This window comes from Macaca fascicularis, chromosome 19, assembly GCF_037993035.2.
Source record: "Macaca fascicularis isolate 582-1 chromosome 19, T2T-MFA8v1.1".
NCBI lineage: Eukaryota > Metazoa > Chordata > Mammalia > Primates > Cercopithecidae > Macaca > Macaca fascicularis.
The window spans coordinates 59,030,872-59,036,871 of NC_088393.1; the positions used below are offsets into that span (position 1 = coordinate 59,030,872).

Sequence of the window (6,000 nt, forward strand, 5' to 3'; positions counted from 1 at the left end):
GCAGGGCTGTGTCTAGGGGTAAGACATTTCCAGGTGTGTGACCACATGAAAGACCTGCAGAGGGTCCTGCCTCCTCCCCTCTCCCCAACCCTTGCTCTGGGAGTTTCCGGCTGTGCCCCTGGATGGGGATGGCCCCAGCCTCCTCCCCTCCTTTGCTTCCAGTTGCCCTTCCCTCAGCCCTGGGAAGCTCATCCAGCATCCAGCTTCTCTTACCCACCAGGAAGAGCCCCCTCCGCAGCCTCCATCTGGGTCTGGAAAGGTCCGTGAGCTACTGGGGTCCTCCAGGAAGAGGGGTCCCTCCAGAGATGCAGCTCTGCTCCCTCCCAGACCTGTGTCTCCTGGCACAGAGGCTGCGGGTCTCATCTCCCAGCCCTCGGGGCAGCCTTTCCTCTCCAGGGTGAACTCCGACCGGCACGGGTGGGGCCCGGGGAGGATGGCGCTTGTGAGCCCAACCTTATCTTTATGGCTTTATGTTGCCTTTAGTTTATTATTTATTTACTTATTTTCATATTTGTTTACCTTATTTTGACCTGGCTATCAAACGAGCAAGCAAGCAAGCAAACAAACAAACAAAAAAGACAGCTCACTGTTGGGACAATTGGGAAATACGGAAAAGCACAGCAAAGCCTCAGATTTCCAGGTGTCCTGTTTCCGTTTGGTTTGGTTTTCCTACTTAGGACCTCGCCCAATTTATTTTATTTTTAAGAGTTGTCATGTAGGTTACCTATTTCTTATAAAAATGATATTGAAAGAAGGGGTTGAAGAGTCAAGTGCACTGGATTAGTACACATTTGCCAACTCACAGGATTCAACCATTTCGATAATTTTTTTATTGATAAACAGGAAATGCATATCACAAGCCTCACATCGAAGCCTGAAACACAAGTCCAACCCCGACAACAGTGTGCACATGAATGCGCCAAACAAGCTCTGGGAACTCACATCTCCTGGATCGCCTATGATATGAGCTTTGTCCCTCTGGCTGTGACACGGTTCATCCCCTAATAGTGCACACGCTTCTGCAGAGACCGAGTCCATTTCCAAACCTCCTGCAGGTTTGCTCTCTTGGCCAGGATGGCGCCTCAAGCAGGACCCTTTGTGGTTTTCACCGGCAGTGCTAGAAGCTTTGATTCAGAGGGAGCACAGAGCAACTAAAAACAAAACCAAAACAGTTCCCAGGTAAAGAGAAATTCACAACAGCTTCCGGGAGGGAAACACCAACTTTTCTTAGCGTGGGAGGCAGGCTGAAAGGAAGACCCTCAGACTTGTCACAGATTGTTTCTTCATGCGTCCGGCCAGAAACGTACAAACCAGGCGAGTTTAAGACAAGTCCCCAAGGCGGGGAACTCTTGGCTTTCTGGGATAATTTAAGTTCTGCACCAAGGATCCTATTTTATCACTTGGGTGGTGAGTAGAGAAACAAACACAAATGCCAACAAAAAAATCCAACAAGCTGGTGCCATCCTGACCATTCCCGGCATGAGTGTTGCCTGCACCGCGGCCCACACAGTCTACCCTGCCAGAGGCTGGCCGCCTTGTGATCCCTGCGCCTTCCCAGGGGTGCCCAAGGGCTAGGTTGGCAGCCCCCTGGTCCCCCACACCACCATCAGCATTGAGCTGCCCAAAGTATTAATATCAGGCCACTGAGACGCTGCTCTTCTCTCATGCAAGTGCTATGTTTACTGTGCTAATTTCACTGGAACAACAACAAAAATCAGTTCCAAGGCCCTCACACACTCAAGATTTTTGAAACAAAATTAAAACAGGAGAGGTACAAAGGACCACACAGGAACGGCTGTTCATTGGATCAAGATGTTCTGCAGTGTATTCATAGTAACCCACGGGGAGGAACCTGGAGCAGTTCTCCCTCTTCCCCGAAACGGTTTCTTAAAAAGTAGCTTGTTTGGCCAGGTGCAGTGGCTCATGTCTGTAATCCCAGCACTTTGGGAGGCCGAGGCGGAAGGATCACGAGGTAAGGAGTTTGAGACCAGCCTGGCCAATACGGTGAAACCCTGTCTCTACTAAAAATACAAAAATAGCTGGGTGTGGTGGCTTGTGCCTGTAATCCCAGCTACTCAGGAGGCTGAGGCAGGAGAATCGCTTGAACCCGGAAGGTGGAGGTTGCAGTGCACCAAGATCGTGCCACTGCACTCCAGCCGGGCGACAGAGTGAGACTCCGTCTTAAATAAATAAATAAATAAATAAATAAAAAGGCTGGGAGCAGTGGCTCACACCTGTAATCCCAGCACTTTGGGAGGCTGAGGCGGGCAGATCACAAGGTCAAGAGATTGAGACTATCCTGGCCAACATACTGAAAACCCATCTCTACTAAAAGTACAAAAATTAGCTGGGTGTGGTGATGCATGCCTGTAATCCCAGCTACTCAGGAGGCTGAGGCAGGAGAATCGCTTGAACCCGGGGGGCAGAGTTTGCAGTGAGCTGAGATCACGCCATTGTACTCTCCAGCCTGGGTGAAAGAGCAAGCTCTGTCTCAAAAAAAAAACAAAAAACAAAAACAAAAACAAACAAACAAACAAAAAAACAGCAAAGTATTCTTAAAAATCCTAACTCTGCAGGAATGTTAATGACGTTTGGCTTCAACAGGCGGCCGTGCACCTTTCCTTAGCTGTACAGGTGAGAACTGGAAAATCTTCAGTCTGTGACTGTAAATACATCACACTCTGCCTGCTGTAAGCAATTGGTTTGTGTAGGTTCCATTTGCCCTGTTGGTCCCAGGTGAGCTGTTTATTCCCTTCAGACCCCAAGTAAATAAGTGAAAGTCTGGCTTGATGAGAGGGGCCTCCCAGAGAGAACTCCAGGCCTCCTTTCCAGGTATCATTGGCAGTCGCCTAAATCGGTAGCTGAAGAAGAGATTCATCCAAAGGAATAAGGGGACCCCTAAAAACAGCCTTCACCCTTTCCCATGGCAGCCTCTGCTCCCACGTGGACTTCTCACTTTTCCATCTCTTGATCTCTGTCTTGTCTGTTGCATATGGAGTGGATTCAGTAGCCAAACAACTGCAGTGAAAGTGAAAACAGACAACCCTCAAGGCACAGGAAGGTCGGCAGGATGACAATTATTGGAGGTAAGAATTCACTGCATTCAGTCCGCTGCCCCCGGACATAGGAGATAAACTGAAATCCACAGAGAATCAGACCGTGGGCTGAAGACGGAGCTGTCCACATAGGAAAGAGCACGGAAAACTCAGATTCTTATCCCCTACACCACTGCTCACCCTCAGGCTGTGGTGACTCGTTTTGCAAACACATCTCTTGCAAGAACAGCAGTGGTGGGCACGCTCTGGCTTTGTAGGCTGGTGGGCCAGTTCAGGTTCTTGACTTCGCTAGGCAAAAGAATTTGAGAGTGAGTCCAACGTAAAAGTAAGCAAGAGAGTTAATGGCAAAGTGAAAGTGCACTCTGACAGCAGGTCAGAGCGGCTGCTCAAACGTGAGACGGCACTGACTGACGCTGGGGAAACTCCCTGTAGGGGAATCTTCCGTGATTACTCATGCGGGGGTGGGACGGTGTTGCTCTTAAGCATGTTCTGGGTGGTCTCTTAGGCCCGCATGCGCAGTGGCTGTACACGCTAGTGCATACCTCGCTGTCTCATTAGCACCTTAAGTCTCCACGCGGGGGTGTGTTTTCACTATTATAATAAGCATAGATCAGCCCGAGGACACTAACTCAGCATGGGTTTCCGCACTTGCACGAATCTGGGGACTTTCCCTTCTTCGCTTCTACCTCCTTGCTGCAGGATGTTTTGGCCACGAACCCAGGATGCGGTTTGTGCGATGTCGGGCGGTTTGTTCCCTCCGTCTATTTAGCAAGTTTGTTTCCCTTTAAGGGAGGCTGTGACCCGCCTGTCTAACCTATCTCTGCTTGATACAGCAGCACTTGGAGCAGGTGTAGATCGCTTCTCGGGGCTGCAGCTGCACACTCTCCGTGTATTCTTTTGTAGCCTTTCCTTTGGGTACCGCCCTGGGGTCGGTGAGCGTGGTTCCCAGCTAGGACAACAGGCAAGCACCGCCACTGACCACAGAATACCGGAAGTCTTTGGAAGGCAGCAGCATGACAAGCGTCACCACAAAGTCTGCACAGCAGACCAGCAGCCACGTCATGACAGCGCAGATCATGCCACAGCAGTTGCAATGACCCAGACCCCATTTGCCACATCAGCCTCAGAGAAAGATGAGGATGATGAAGAGTCGTTATTGTCATTTTCAGTCAGGAGAGGAGGATGCTCGATGGGCACCCACAGACACCTGACCCTGGCCGTGCAAGAATTCCCAGGAGTGCACATTGGGATCTAATGCATAACGCTTGGGTGCTTTAGCACCAAATCTGTAAGATCCACTCGCAAATGATTTCTAAACATCACTTGAACACTTAGTGCCTTTTCTTCAGGATCTAAGGTGCATGCTGTCCTGTGTGACAGGATCTGAGGCTCAGGAGGCATCGGCGGGCGCTGCAGCTCCTCCCTGCCTGCTGCAGTTGCCAAGACTGGGATGCATCATGCAGCTGCACTCCTGGATGGGCCAGAGTGGGCCGGGGGCTTGGCTCTGTCCCTTCCATGCCACTGGCCAGTTAGAGGGAGGCGGCCACCAAGCAGACGCTGGAGCCCAGAGCGGCCCCCGAAAGTCTCACCCAGTTTTAAAATTACTGGTCCTGTTTTAAGACCGGCTGCTTTTCCCCTCAACAGCGTACTCTTCCCTTGTACCATTAAATATTCCTCAGCAAGTCCATTTTCGATGGCTGCAGGGCATGCTGGTAAAATCCTAAACCCAAGTTCGTATAACCAGTGTCCTTGTTGGAGTTTTAGGTTATTCCTACATTCACTATTAGGACTATAAACTAAAGTTCTCTGAAAAGGATTTTGCAGGAAAGAGACTTTATTCCAGTTAACAGTTTGCAAACCAGAGAGACTCCAGTGTAAAATGAAGGGTGTGTTCCATCAAGCCAAGGGAAGGGTCAGGTTTAGTGTCCTGCCCAGGCTCCCAATCAGGTCTGTTTATGCAAATGAAGGATTGAAACTTACTGAGTTCTCATTGGTGGACACAGCTGAGCTCTGATTGGTTGGTTCAGGTGATCTCTGAAAGTCCCGAAGACGAAAAAGGTGTGGGTTTTTAGGGAAGTCAGAGTAGGTGGGTGACCTGTAGTCAGTAATTGGCCGCTTGCCTCTATTTTAAACTTAGGCCCAGTCAGCCACTCAGGATCCGTCTTGAAGGAGAGGCTCATTCAGGTTCACATTTGTTTAGAGGAATAACGCTGTGGGTTAGAAGCACAGGGGCAGACTTGTGCAGACAGGAGCTCGTGGAGGGGGAGTCGAGGTGTGCAGGGATGTGATGATGTGTTGCAGACTGAGAAATAACAGAGAGAAAGAGAGATAGAGAAGGAGAAAGGCAGAAAGAGCCACTCAGAAATGTTCAATTCAGAGTATCACAAGCAGTACTTGGAAATATATTTTTCTTTCGCTTTTATAATAACACATACTATTTTATTTTGTTTTACTTTAAGTTCTGGGATACATGTGCTAAACGTGCAAGTTTGTTACATAGGTATCTAGCCATAGGAAGGAGCGAAGCACCGTCACACGCTACAACATGGATGAGTCTTGGACGCATCATCTACGTAAAAGAAGCCTGACACACAGACATAAAAGACCACAAATTGCACGATTCCTCTTATACGGAGTGTCCTGAATAGGCAAATCTATAGAGACAGAAAGTCCAGTGGCCCAGGGCTGGGAGGGAACAGGTGATTGGGGTGTGACTACTAATCAGCACTGGGTTTCTTTTTGAGGTCATGAAAAAGTTTTTAAAATGTTTGTAGTGATGTCGGGCAAACGTACTTCCTGCATTCAAATCAAACGCACGTCGTTCTTCCTTCTGCAGAAGAGAATGGACTGCGACTCTGCCTGGTATGAGGCACCATCCTGTGATGATACTAAAAAACCCGTGAATTGTACACTTTATATGGGTCGGTTGTATGTTCTGTGGATT

The 6,000-nt window shown here is 49.1% G+C and overlaps 1 pseudogene; it reads right to left on the minus strand.

The window, feature by feature from the left end:
• Positions 1–2,468: 2,468 nt before the first annotated feature.
• Positions 2,469–4,312, minus strand: LOC123570259 (palmitoyltransferase ZDHHC7-like; annotated as a pseudogene).
• Between the last annotated feature and the right edge of the window lie 1,688 nt (positions 4,313–6,000).